Genomic DNA, 15597 nt, shown 5'->3' on the forward strand with positions numbered 1-15597 from the left:
CTTGGACCCCCTACGTAGGGTGTTAATGTTGCTGCTTTGCCACTAGTGTGTGTTACATATGATGTTGCTTGGTGAACACTCAGTGAAAAAAAAGAAGAAAAAAACAACAAATTTATTGTTCAATACCGACATGATCAATCTTTTAATTTCGATGTACTGATGGCGCGAGAGTAATAAGTTTAGGCGAGGGCAAAAATTGGGCGGTGAGTTATGAGATTCAAGTATCGCTCTATAAAGAAAAAGCACGGAAGAGAACGAATTAGAACGAATTAATCAACAATGATGATCTCTTGTACATTTCTCTTCAAAAATTTAAACAGAAGGAGCATATATCTCGTTGCTCTCTTTTGTACCAACGTGTTCCCACAAAGTCCGTACAAAATCGACAATTTCATTGTTTCATATGACACTATTCTTTCCTCATACGTTAAACACCAGTTCAGCGATTCACTACCAAACTTTTACGTGTGCACATAAATGCCTGCGTTTTTTATCGATCGAGGAACGTTTGATGCATAGTCATAATCATAAACCCACCAGAGCTTGTCAGTTATTGAATAGATAGAACACTTCAAATGCAATTACAGGTCATTTGAGCTACGAATGCATTACGAGCAGTCTCTGTTCACGTCATTTTTAAAAATTTTTGCCATGGAAGATAGCGAACCGTTTATTAAATTTGATAGAAAAAGCTACGGACAAAGACGACAAAATAAGGGATACGGAGAGATCCTATTGGTGGAAACGGGCGGTTGCAATGAACAAAGGAGGTAGGTAATTAACTAAAGGCAACCCACGGGTGATTCATATACCTAGATAGTCCATCATTTTCTCCCTTAGTCTAAAGGAAACACCTATATCCACCAATAGGAGCGCTTTATATTTCATATGCCTTATTTGTCTAGTTCTAGTGCTTTCTCTATCAATTTCAATAATCTGCCCGCTGGTTGGACAAAGTTTAAAGTTTAGCTGTATGTGTCTCAAGCGTTTTGAAGGCGAAATCGGTTCTAAAGACCCGAGATTGAAAGTCATCCTAAAACCGAAGAGGATAGGATTATGCCGATGGGTCGCGGTCTTATTAGGTTCATCCGGTGCGTGTAACTTTCAACTTGCGATGCAATAAATATGTCCTCTCTTGAGCCGCCTGCGATAACGCTCAAAACAGCATACCGTAAAACTAATTGCCAGTGGTGTGGCGTGCTTTGCGGTTCATCGATTGATCTGCCCTTTAAGTCTATCGAAAAGGATCGACGAACAGGGTGTTCGCAACGAACACTTGAATAATCGATTCTTTACCATACCTTCAAATGGGGAGCTATCGATCACTGCTTATTACCACCAGGAGTGATCCTTGCGCAGTTCGAGAATGTTGCCTTGTTAACTTATTGCCGGGAATAAGAACATATAGAGGTTTCCGACAAAGACGCACTAAGCAGCATTTTCAATCAGTAGGTTTACAAACTTTTTCCCCTGTGAATGTGGGATGATTGTTGCACGCAGCGCTCCAGATGGCGCTCCTTTCAAGCCTGCGGAATAATTAGGATCTGTTCTCGTAACTTTGAAAGCTCTCCGCTTCCTGTTTCCTGCGGCCGAAATAGCAGCAATGCAACTGACAGAGGAGGGGTAAGCGGAGTTTACGAGATGACGAGATCTAGTACGCACTGAGAGGGAAAATGACGCATAAATTTGAAAAATATGGGTACCGGAACATAAAGTAACCCAAGCTTTCGGCTGATAGCGGGGTTTCCCGGTTTTCCGTTGTTTTTCTGCTAAATTAACGAAGACTTTACAGAAATCAAGAGCAAATTTGGGTTACCTGGTGTTCTACCACCAATGCAACCGAAACTAACACCAAAACACAAATGCGAGGCAGATTTCGGTTGGAAAATAAAAAAAATTGAAAAAAACTATACAAAGAATCATAAAAAAAACGCATGGTTAACACAGTTTTTTCTTCTCTCTCTCTCTCTCTCTCTCTCTCTGTCTTTCTTTCTTCCTTCCTTTCTTTTTTTGTACCTTGAAAACACCCTATTAGTAATGATTATTACATGAAACTACAAACGTCATACTTTTGATTGTAAAAACTCGAGTTTACCTATTATGAACTGGCATTTCTGAAATTCATGTATCACGTTACTGCTTTTTATGACTTAATAATTCTGAATAATTTAAAATGCTTTTACTTTCAATACGATGTGATTGTTAGCGACATTTCATCTTCTTCTCATTTTCGATACTTATCTCTGCTCTATCTTCAAATATTGTCGGCTGGAATGATATCAGTGGTGTGGCGTGCTCTCCGATGTATCGATTGATCTGCTATTTAAACCTACGGAAAAGGATCGATAAACAAGGTGTTTGCAACAAACGCCTTAACAATCGATTCTTTACCATAGCTTCAAATGAGAAAATATCGATAGTCGATCATTCAGGCCTCGCCACTGAATGATGTGTACCTAACTTGCTCAGGAAGAATCAAAATCTAACTTCCCAAGAGTTAACGGCAGGACCACTCAGCATTCACAGGGCAAGTTAGGACCGTGAAGCAGTATCGTGTAGGCGTTTTTAGAAAAATACGATGAATTACAAAAAGCAGACTGACTAAAGAGGCAATTATATGATCTCTCTTTTCCGTATGGAAATATTTGAAGAGGGGCCTGGGTTCCTCCTCCACGCGCCTTCGGCCAGTCCACCATCAGAGAAAAATATTTTCGCCCGTTCGGTTTATTTTAAATACTTTTTTTTCGTTAATTTCAAGGATGAATTTAGGGATCCTATTTAACTGCAGAATAAATTATTTCCCCGTCTGTCTTGGAATTTCTCGTCCGTCGAGAATCTTTACCCTGAGAGAGCGTACTCGTTGCCATTTCACGGTTATAAATAAGGAATGAAAATGTTCAGCGCGCCAAGTTTTGTACGTAATTTTCATTATTTTAGACACTAGACTGTCTAATGTGCCTGATGACTTATGATTCCTGCCATTAGAGAAAATTAAGCTACACTGAAAAAAAAAGATTGGTTGAATTTACCATTCCTTCACGCTGTGTGAAATACAGCGTGAAGGAATGGTAAATTCTACCAATCTTCAAGTCCATTCTGCCACGGGAATGGTTACTTGTACCAGTATATGGTAACGTTTACCTTTCTGCCAGAATTGACTCTGAATTAACGCTGTGTGAAATACAGCGTGAAGGAATGGTAAATTCTACCAATCTCTTTTTCAGTGTAGAGAGCTAACGAAGGTTCTCAGTATGGGTTTCATGAGAGTCCCACAATCTTTGAAATGCATTACATTTTTGTTTTAAACTTTTATTCAGAACATGACAACTAGATATTAAGTTAGTGTTACATCATTACATTTTGCCTCGGTATATTTTTTCAAAGCTTTCATTTTCACTGATTCCAGGCATGTTCACTAATACTTCTACCCTCTCGAAAAGATTAAATTTAATCGGTTTCTGTTCGACAAGCGTAATTCCAAAAACTCATGAGCCTTAGCGTCCTGCGTGATCAACGAAAGCCAGGGCTCATGAGTTTCGCCCATCTGACAGAAACCGATTCAATTAGAACGACAATACTTCCTCTACCCTCAAGGACAGCGAGCAGTGGCGAGTCGTGATAACCAACTATCGATATTTCCCCTTTTGAAACTATGACAAAGAATCGATTGTTAAAGTGTTAGTTGCGAACACCCTGTTCATCGATCCTTTTCCGTACGTTTAGACGGCAGATCAACCATCGCAAAGCACGCCACGCCACAGGGAGCGAGAAAGTAAAAAGTGTCAAAAGTATCGATAAAGGGGTGAGAGTTAATAAACTCGAAACGATACTCAGAGATGGTTACCATTCAGATTCGTTCTGAGCTGTGAAATAAGTCGTTACACTCTGCAGTGAACCCTGCCCTCCATTCAATTCGATGTCTCTCCGGGCTCATTTAAATATGTAGTTACGCCCTTTTGTTAGCCAAGCAACGAAGTAAGTGTTAAAGGCATCGTATGAGTTGTGGGAACGGAGCTTTCTGCGATGCAAACCCTGAACTCGTGATCCGCGAGAAATCGGACCCGTTCGAAAATGCCTCGGCCCTTGCCCCCTTCCAGGGTTGCCGCCTGGGGAATTTTCGTTGGGGCCTTAACCCCCCCCCCCCTCCTTTATTGATGCAAACTCACGGGTAAATTACCAATAGCTGAGAGAAATGTTGATTTAAGATCACAATAACAGTGGTAAGAGTGGTCCTTAATGATTCAGGCGAAAAACTATCATTGCGATCACGCATGACGGCTTCAATGCAGCATTAGATGGCACTAATGATGCTTCTAATGTCATTGAAGACATGTTTGTCAATGTCACTCACGGATAGTCAAATACAGAGATTCTATGTTGTCATTATTTTACACACACTCAATGTTTTTACACATAAAATACACACATCGTCAGTTCGTCACCTTCCGGCCAAGGTATCACAGGCGCCATGCCATGCGACGTTTCAAAATTTCCGCCGTCATTTTATTTTTTTACAGAAAAATTGTTGGTTGAATCTATTTAAAAATTTCCCTGCATTTTACCGGCATCGTAAAGAAAATTCAGTGAAATTTTTGGATAGCTTCGTTGCACAATTTCTCTGTTAAAAAAATGAAATGGCGGCGGAAGTTCTTAAACGTCGCATGGCGCTTGTGATACTTAGACCGGAAGGTGAGGAAATGCGCGGGGAAATTCCGCTGAATACGAATGCATCCCGTTTGGAAAATTTGAATTGGACTGATCGGTAAAATTTGTGTCTTGCAAAAATTTCCCCCGGGGTGGCGTGGCCTCGGCCCACTCTCGGATGCCCACAACATGGATATGACAAAATGAAAATTTGAATTTTTTATGATGAAGAACCAATTAACATAAATCGTCCTTTCTCTGGCGTAAGGGTATACCTCAATTTTCTCGTGAGCCCTGCCCTCCGTGTAAGTCTAGGTTTTACGGTGCTCATATGGAAATAGAGATACGCCTTCACGTTAGAAGAACGACGAAATGAACTAAAACAAAAAAATCCCCTTCATCTGTTTTGATTGATTATTCATCATAAACCAATAAATATGAAATAAAAAATTAAAGGTGAATGGATGTAAAAAGTTGGAATGGATATTAAAGTTATTTCAACATTTATCCTTTTTTTTTTAATTGAGTCGGAAGTCGTGACCTGATACACGGTAACAACAATGCGTAGCGTTATAACAGTGTGTGTGGACTTCTTAAAACTCGCATTTCATACCCTTAAATAGTGTTCCTGAGAGGAAGGATCTTTTTTACAAAGATTGATCAACTTGACCTCGAATACATTCTTGATACAAACCAATCGCCTAATTATAATATTTTATCTGGTCCATTTTGTTACTATCGGAAACACTCCAAGACTCTTCCGGTCCCTGCAGGAAATTATGCAGAAGAGGAAACTTCCATGAGGTTCCGTGAACGACGAATTTTTTCGTCAAGAATTTTTGTCCAATTTGCTCGACAAAGTCGACGCCGTTTTTGCTGAGTGCCTTGTGTGATTTTCTTTTTTCTTTAAGGTGATTCGATGGACGCCATATTTTGTGTCAGACCGGCATGCGATATATCGCATCAGTTGGTTCCATCTTTTCAGCTACTCGTCATTTTTCTCCAATTTTGAGATCGCAATTCTGTTGTCAGGAGACTAATGCACTCTCTTACCAATTTTGACCAAGAAATTCAACGTAATAAAGGCGTGGTTTTTTTAGAGAGAAAATATAGCATTCGAGTGCAGTTTCGATATTAGTATCGAATGCGATGTTTTCTCTCTAAAAAAAACCACGCCTTTATTGCGTTGAATTTCTTTGTCAAAATTGGTAAGTGAGTGCTTTAGTCTCTTGACAACAGAATTGCGATCTCAAAATTGGAGGAAAATGACGAGTAGCTGAAAAAATGGAGCCAATTGATGCGATATATCGCATGCCGTTCTGACACAAAATATGGCGTCCATCGAATCACCTTAAACACGAAGATTTTATGGGTATGTTATTGATGGAGATTTCCACTTACAAAATGCTCTGCTAAACGTTATTTGGCGAAAAAAATTAGAAAGTTACTCTTTGATATTCATTCATAGAGATGACGGTATCTTAAGGGATTTTGTACGAGTACACTGAAAAAAAAGTATCTTGGATCTAAAGTCTAGACTCTTAAAAAATTGACAAGAGAAAATACTCTTGATTCAATTGAAATTTTGCTTGTATCAAAAGAAAATCCGCTTAGAGTAAAGGGCTTAGCTCTTGATTCAAACAAAAATCCAATTAAATCAAGAGTATTTTTTCTTGTCAAATTTTCTACGAGTCTGAATTCTTGATCCAAGAGACTTTTTTTCCAGTGTAGGTTGGTTGATTGGTTCATTTTAAATTTTCGCTCTAGAAAAGGTACAATTCAGGGCCTTCGATCGCTAACCGATGAATCCTAATTGGATCACATTTAGCAATGAAGAACCATTATTTCTGGCTCATTTTAAAAACAGCGTGGATGCCATAAGTTTCCCAATTCAAATAGGTGCTTCTAAGAATGAGCCAGTGACAGTAGCTCTCATGGTAAAATTAAGTTCAATTTCTAACAAGTGAAACCTTTTTCCCACGCAAATTTGGCAACATACGAGTAGTCTGGCAGGACCGGACGCCGGACGCGCCGAAAAGTGGAGAGCTCTTAACATCTCAACGATTCAAACATCTCGAAACGATTATGCGCTCCCTGTATATTAGACAGAAATGCAAGTGCCCAGTTCGAGAGCGCGGTTCTAAGATTAGGTCTCGAATGTGATCCTGGTCTGGTAATGAGGTAATTAGGTACTTGCACCACCGATCAAACGCTGCTGCCTGCATTTACGATTCTCACCGAGGCCTTTTAGAAATTCCGTGACGGAGGCTTTTATTTTGAAAAGATGGAAGCGCTGAAAGTGCGCGGGTGGTCCTTTCGTAACTAAATACAATCGACTTAGGAATACAGGGTGTCCCCGGGTATAGCTGAGATACTGCCCAAGTATATGTTCTACTTCTACATGGGTAAAACATATTCCTGCTGGTAAGTTTCTTTTTTCTCAAAAAGTGTCCCCCAATGGAGCTACGCCCTCCCCCCCAATTTTTTGGGAAAATCATCGATTTTTCTGGATTTTGGCGACGGCTTTTAACCACGACTCATGAAAAATAGCTAGTCCCTAGCCAGCTGTAATTCTTACCGCTGAATTCGTTCATGGCTTAAAAATATCAATATCTCAAGTTAGAGGAGGATGGGGGGGGAGGGGAGGGGCATTGGATCTTTCAGCACAAGAAACTAGGAAAAAGGCCCCAAGATCCCTCTCTAACTTGTGATATTTATATTTTTGAGGCCATGGATGAGCTTAGCGCCAAAATGGGTGCTAGAAATTTTGCATGCGTTTTGGTCAACAACCGTCACCAAAATTCAGAAAAATGGATGATTTACCCGAAAAATTGGGGAACTGTAGTCAGGTGTTTCAAGGGAAAATGTCTTATTTTTATCCATAGAACACGCTGCAGCAGTCATGTCGTTTGCCGTTTGGATGCATTTAACTTAAAATTAAAATTAATTAATTAATTAATTAATTATTTAAATTAATTAATTCCGGCATGAGCCCTGAGATCCATTAGCGCACATCAGTGACGGGGCGTGAAAGATCGATTTTCGATAATTCCCCATTTGAAACTGTGGTGCAGAATCGATGATTAGGGTTTTCGCTGCGAACACCTTGGTTATCGATCCTTTTCCATAGGTTTAAATAGCAGATCTATCGATATATCGCAAGGCACGCCACGCCACTGGAGCACATGCATGACGGGGCTCATGTCACAATAAATGGACTGAGTTAAGCAGAAAGGAACCAACCCACATTTTGGAAAAAATTGAGTTATGAGTGATTTTGAACTTCACTGCTCTACTATCTACCGCCAAAAATTCGAAGTTTTTGCTGGAGCAAATTTTGCAGAAATTGAACTTGAAGTTTATCTCTTACATTGAGTCTTACGCAGGAGCCAAACTTTAAACCTCTTTTTCTCGGCTCGATCCCGATGTGGCTTGGTTCCCTTCTGTTTAACTCCGTCCAAACATGGTTCCTTTCGATTTCAACGTGTCCTTTTAATCATAGGACACCCTGTGCACATCAGAATGAGTGCTGTTTGCGTCCTGAAACACATCATCATCGGATCCTCCGAAACTAGAACGCGGCTTCGGGTTATGGCCCTCTTCCTTATGACGGTGGCTTAAAGAGTCATAAAATCGGGCCGAAACGTGGCAAACTGGAGGTGTGAAGTGCGTTCGCGCCGCGCGGCGGCATGCGTGAGCGCATTATGCCGCCTCGCGTCGCGTCGCGTCGCGTCGCGCCGAGGCCATTGTGCGATCATCGTGCGATGTCCGTGTGAAATTACACGGTCGCGTCCGGCAAGAACCGCGTAACTGCCGTGAAAACCCCCGTCGGATACGAGGTTTCGGCCTGCTGAGCCGGAGCGAGGCGCGGGTTCAGTACACTCGTCGGGCGCAACGCATCAATGAGCCCGCTGAAAACGCCTATTAACTCACGAATTCCACCATCCACCTCCTGTCTTCCCGATCCATCATCCACCGGCCGAGTTGGTCCAACTCCCTGGCCTGGCGCCACTCCATCCATCTCCGCTCCGAGTTTCCGAGTCCACGCATTCCTTGGATTTTCGTTTCCGAGGGCTTCACTTTGCCTCGCGTGCATGTTGGGGGGAATCGCGTGAGATTGAAAATAAATAAAGTTCATTCGAGAGAAAGAACGTTTTTACGAGGTTTCTGTTCAAATGTGTCTGTCGCCTAATCGTAATCTATCAAATGTGCCTTGACATAGGCGGATCCAAGATGGGAGTGTGGGGGGTGCACGCCCCCCCCCCCCCTCGTTTGCCCGAAAAAAAGGAACGCTGGAAAAAAACACATTGGATCAAGAGTCCAGACTCTTAAAAACATCGACAAGAAAAAGTACTCTTAATTCAATCAGAATCTAGCTTAAATCAAGAACCAAGCCTCTTAATTTAAGCGGATTTCGTTTTGATTCAAGCAAAAATCCGATTGAATCCAGAGTATTTTTTCTTGTCAATGTTTTCAAGAGTCTGGACTCTAGATCCAATGTGTTTTTTCTTCCAGGGAAGAAGAAAAAGCGAAAAAGGAGAACAGGAAGGAACGGATGAAAGAAGGAGGAAGGAAGCTTGTATTTGGTAATTTTTCATGACAAAATAGACTAAAACTGTATGTTAGGTGCTTTAAAATTTCGAAAATTTTCTAGGGGAAGCCCCCGGACCCCCTCCCCCGTTCGAAAAGTACGGATTCGCATACGTGCTTTAAATAAGGCAGATTAGCAAAATCAGCTGATTTCTCTCGAAACCCACGTTTTCTGAGCTGTTAATTTTCTAATTGCCAAAACAACAGTTCGGCTTAAATTAGTCTCCACTTTCTTGCCCCAAAATGCTCGCGGAGCACACCCCTATGATTTGGTTGTATCATAGTTTTCAACGCCTTACTCGACCTACGTTGCTTTCGGTCTATTCGCGAGCACGAAGATTGAATAGACTATTGACTGATTCTAATGTGTGACCTGGAAAAGTTAATTTTTTCTTCGTGAATTAGATGAGGAAATTTCTAATATTTTCCGAGTGTAATTTAGATAGGAAAGCATAACGCCTGAAATTTGATTTCTCATCCTGTCTAATGGTTGACATGGCTGTCATTGATGGTTGGTGATCACCGAAAATAACTTCTGCATCAGTAGAGATCGTTAGCGCGAGGTCCCGAAATATACTTTGTCTCTACGCGATACTCAACTCAAGAGGGACCCTCAAACAACTTCAGCTCATCTTTGAGTGTAATGCACTCTACGCCCCTAGATGCATGCTTGGATTGCATTTCTTAATGCAAGCCGTAAAGAGCGGGCAGATGCAAGGACTGAAGCCCGCCCGAGGCCAGTTAGAACGCACAGTGGAGCGAGTTGATGAGAGAGGTCGGACTTAATGCGGAAAGTTTGAAAGCTTCTATCTCCGTAAATATAAAACGCATGAGTTCAAAGTGGTTCTAATGGTTTTCTCGTAAACTTGTCCCTCCTATCCACCCCGAATTAACGTCAAAAGAAGGGGTATCGGTATACGGGCTGTTTTTGGCCCACCCTATCTGAATTTTCTGAAATACGTAAATAAAACATAGAAGTTCAAAAGTGGATCCATTAACTCGAAAAATTAAAAAAATAAAAAAATATTTTCTTTCAAAAAAAAATTCCGTAAAATTTTCCTTTCAATACACCCCATAAAATTATTTTTTTGACTGAATGAATATAAAAAACAGGTATCGATAAGGGCCGTTTTTGGGCCCACCTTGAATTTTCTCAATTCTACAGTTTTTTGTTCCCGGAAATTGAAGATCTATATTTCACATAAAGCATTATGATAGGGCAATTATTGGTCTTTTTCCGGGTCTATTACATACAAATTGGCCTAAACATCGCTCTGAGGCCCATTTGGAACATTTGGATTTTTCGGCATTCGACGGCAAACCTGCAATTTTTGCCAAAATCGTCCTTCAGATCCATGTTTTAGGCCAATTTGTGTCTCATAGACCCGAACAAAGACCAGAAGTGACCGACCACATTATGATCCACTCAGTAAAATATAGACCCTCCGTGAGCAAGAGATAAGAGTTGAGGAAATTCACACGGAGAAAAAAAACTCGTGCGTGGGACCCGAAGTTCAGGTCATATGGATCTCTGAAGTTTTCAGATTGAGCATCTGAACACTTTAGGTCTAGCTGCCGCGGTTCGGATCACACATCTGAAACTTCAGTTCTTACATTTGAAGTACTTCGGTTCTCACATCCGAAGTACTTCGGTTCTCACATCTGAAGTGCTTCAAATGTAAGAACTGAAGTTTCAGATGTGTGATCCGAACCTCGGCAGCTAGACCTACAGTGTTCAGATGCTCAATCTGAAAACTTCAGAGATCCATATGACCTAAACTTCGGGTCCCACGCACGAGTTTTTTTTTTTCTCCGTGCAGGGTGGGCTCAAACACTGCCCCCATCGACACCCATTCTTCCCTTACCTGAGCACCCCATACGATTTGTTTTTCGACTGGACGAACATGAAGCTTTTGCAGTTTCAGTCTAAAATATGTCTGACTCTTCTCGATGCCTGAATCTTCTGTGCGACGCCGCAGTCTTTAACGACGATGGCTTGAGCGGTGAAAATAATCGTGAATCTGTGAGCGGCGCGGCGCGGCGTGGTGGATTGGTGTGGTCGGTGTGGCTGCGGCGGCAGTTCTGGTAATGACAGCGTTATCCTAATTAATGAGCGGCACTGGCATTGCTAGTGCGAGACCCAGGACGATGCCATGCACCGGGATCGCACTTCGATGAGTCGCCATTCGGTGTTTCGTAATCTGCCGTACTCAGGAAGAACGCCGTATGAGCATTCAGAAGTTGCCAAATTTTCTTCGATAAAACATGTATTTTTGACGAAATTTATGCACATCTTTCTTTGAAATTTTCAGATATTTTAGAGTGAATTGCGTACAAAATTGTCTGAAAATGTTGGAAAAAAATATTCAAAATTTTCCCGGTAAATTCGGTTTTTATCGAATAAAACTTGGCAACGCCTGAAGGCTCATACGGCGTTCTTCCTTAGCACGGCAGTAATCTGGTCCGCCTGTCTAGTGAGCTTCGTACTCATCTCCGGCCTCTTTGAAGTTCCAACTTCAATGCGACACGCTGCGCCCATTAATTGGGCAGACATCATTTTTCAGATGAATGAAAATTCTGTCAATTTTTCACGTTCCAAGACACGACAGCTATGCACACAGTAGCTGATTTTACACGACTCTCTGGTGCTCTGTGACGCCTAACCGCCATAGATCGTCACCTTCCGGCCAAAGTATCACAAGTGTCATGCGACGTCTAAAAATTTCCGCCGCCATACATGCAATCTATAACAAGACTCTATGAGTCGAATATTTTTCGAGGGAATATATCGATACCTCGCAATGCTACTCCGAGTGCAAACTCCTCATTGGACGAGTATAATAAAGCTTGATAGTAGAGCCGGCACGAGAAGAGTGGAGGATAAGATAGTAAGTTCAATTCATGCTCACCTCCGCCAAGCGGCATGTAGCACGTGTATGTACCTCACAGTTTCATATCCGTATGATATCAGAATAATGAGTGCATTACGGTCTGGCTTCAACATGCGCTTTATGAGTTAAGGACATTAAGTTCTAAAAAGAGCCCAAAAGCACACGTCAAGTTCTCAAGTGCCCAAACTGGTGCCAAACCTACAGTTGATTCCGTTGGTGAAATTTCGTCACGAGCGCTCTTGAAATTTTTAGTCCGTATGGGTTTAAAATAAAAGGAAGCGAAATTTTACCTTCATACCCACATGCTCGAGCACGAATAATTGGACTACATTTTGCAATTAGAAACTAAAATTTCTGGCTCGTTTCAGAACCAACATAGAGTGTCATTCGTTTCCTATGCAGATGACATACTTAAATTGTGAATGACACAACATAAAATGAAAAACAAGCAAATAAATAGTAATTACTAAGGACGCAAATTCAGTAGATCTACAAATTCGCCTCTGGTTTTATGTACATACGTGCGCGGGAAAGTTCATCGTATTTCATACTGCGCACAAATGTCTCAATCCGTTACATCACATCCAATTTGGATGTTTTAATGACCCCAGATCGAGACTATCACCGGAGCAAATTTCAGACTAGTTTAAGAGACCGACTGGAGCATTTGCATCGAACGACCCCACCTCCAAGGAGCCTAATAAAAGCCCCGATCCCATCTATCGCCCCGTCACCGGCCCAATAAACGAGTTGTTAAAAGTGAGAGCGGTAAGCGAAAACCGAACCAAGGCTCACAACGGAGTGAACAGAGGAGATGGATGTCCAAGAAAAACGGCCGGGAGCAGCCGTTTCAAAGGGCTCGAGGAATTCGAAGCTGAACCGGGCAAAAACCCCGTAACTCCGTTAGAAACCCGATGTAGATTCGCTGTTTTGGCATAAAAAAGCCAGGCTGACCGCGAAGACGATGAGCCAATCGATTACCGCACTTTTATGCGTTTTGTGCGAGTAATTGATTTACCTAGTCGCGCCGATTTCTCAACGCAGCGACGTTTGAGCGGTTGACGGCCCGAGCCCGGCGATCCCGCCCAGAGTCATAGTTCAAACGCTCTAGCTTTGAATCTAGACGCTTTTTATGTTGCCGCTTCTGTTCAGAATCCTAGGGATTTTTAGGATCTCAGCACTGCCGTGCTAAGGAATGCCGTACGAGCCTCCAAATGTTGCCAAATTTCTCTTGACGAATTTTCGGGAAAATTTGTAAATAATTTTTTGAACAAAATCATTTGAAAATTTGAAGGAAAATATTCAGAATTTTCCCAGTGAATTGGTTTCTCATATAAATCATCTCTCATCTCTCAATATAACAACGTCTAAAAGCTCAAGAGGCGTTCTTTTACTTCGTTCTGCACTGGAAAAAAAAAACACATTGGATCTAGAGTCCAGACTCTTGAGAACATTGACAAGAAAAAATACTCTTGATTCAATCAGATTTTTGCTTAAATCAAAAGGAAATCCGCTTAAATTAAGAGGCTTGTTCTTGATTTAAGCAAAAATCCGATTGAATCAAGAGTACTTTTTCAGGTCGATGTTTTTAAGAGTCTGGACTCTAGATCCAATGTGTTTTTTTTCCAGTGAAAGAACGCCGTACGAGCCACCAGACGTTGCCAAATTTCTCTTAACAAATTTTCAGGATTTGTAAATAATTTTTTGAACAAAATCATTTGAAAAATTTTGAGGAAAATATTCAGAATTTTCCCAGTGAATTGGTTTCTCACTGAGAGAAATATAACAACGTCTAAAAGCTGGTGGGCGTTCTTCTTCAGCACGGCAAGATTCTGCCGTACTAAGGAATCACGTCGTATAGACATTCGAGAGTTGCCAAATTTCCCGTGTTAAAACATATATTTTTGACGACATTCATGCATATTTTTCATTGAAATTTTCAGAAATTTTACATCAAATTGCGTACAAAATTGTTTGAAAATGTTGGGGGGAAATATTCACAATTTTCCTATGAAATTTCGTTTTCATCGAAGGAAACTTGGTAGCGTCTGAAGGCTCATACGGCGTTCTTCCTTAGCACAGCAGCACTGCACTTTGGTCTTTTTTTTTTCAAAACTTTCAATGTGAATAAGTCCCGTTTGGTTCGCTTCAATCCATTTGATTTCATGCACGGCAGCAGCGCGCAGGAGCTGGAGCACTCATCTAGAGTTGCAAAGACATGCTCAACGCAGCGGCGCTAATGGTTATAAGTGACCTGCGCTAGCATACGCAGCAGTCTTATTATCTCTTCAAATCAAAAGTTCGATTGCTCTATGAAGTGGATCAGCCCTGGCCCGCCTCTGGCAGCCGGATTGGTACCCGGATTAAGCGAGTATAACATCGACAGCTAAAAACACCCACACTTATAAATTCATCTCGTGGTCTGTCTTCGTATGGGGCACTGAGGTGGTCATAGGCGTTTTTGTGTGAGTGCGTAATGCATACAGCGCCTATATGGAACGATATGAGCATGTTTCTAAACATCTGAGATGCTTGAACGCATCACCGGTATCACGTATTATATGAGATTCAACATTTTCATCGGTAAGATGGGTCAACCTGAAAGAGAGGAGGGTCTCTCATTCGAGGCTAAAAGCTTGGCATGGGAGAAAGGAGGGTTAGCTAGACGACTCTACAGAAAGGTACTGCAGAAAAAACTGATGGAGGTATAGAAAGAATTTTGTGGTAGTTACATCTACAGTTCTGCCGTGCTAAGGAGGAACGCCGTATGATCGTATGAACATTCGAGAGTTGCCAAATTTCCCTCGATAAAACATGCATTTTTGACAACATCCATGCATATTTTCCCTTGAAATTTTCAGGTAATTTAGATTAAATTGCGTACAAAATTGTCTGAAAATTTTGGAAAATAATATGCATAATTTTCCTAGGAATTTCGGTTTTTATCAGAGGAAACTTGGCAACATCTGAAGGCTCATACGGCGTTCTTCTTTAGCAGGGCAGAATTGTTGTAACTAATTTTTAACCTGACTTGAGTTATCGTAGGGACTGTACTCATTATAAATTTTAGTAAAACCAAAATACTTGGGTGATAAACATCCTAGTTCCATAAGGTGCACACAACAGAATTTTACGGTCTGCTTAACTGAACTATTCCGCAGAGATTTGAAAGTAGGTACCTAACATAGAGAGGTTCCTTATAGTGTTGGGTTATATAGCACCAGTGACAACCACAATTTAGAATCTAACAGGACGATAGAGAAACAAAATATCCATTTATTGATATCTATGAATCTACAACAACTTTTACGGCATGATCATCGTAAGAAAATTAAACTTTGTCCGCCCCTTAATAGACACCACGCAATATGAATTTGACTGAGACCTTCCATAGTCTTATTTCTAGTCAAGAAGTATTTTATCTTTCAGCTGTGAAAAACCTCTTTAAGGTGACGCAAAAGATATGAATAAA

General features: G+C 41.2%; 1 protein-coding gene across 2 annotated transcripts in view; it reads right to left on the reverse strand.

The window, feature by feature from the left end:
• The window catches only part of LOC109035303 (uncharacterized), a 195061-nt gene that overhangs the window by 141085 nt on the left and 38379 nt on the right, over positions 1-15597 (reverse strand). The window lies entirely within an intron of this gene.

Source organism: Bemisia tabaci, chromosome 7, assembly GCF_918797505.1.
Source record: "Bemisia tabaci chromosome 7, PGI_BMITA_v3".
Lineage (NCBI taxonomy): Eukaryota > Metazoa > Arthropoda > Insecta > Hemiptera > Aleyrodidae > Bemisia > Bemisia tabaci.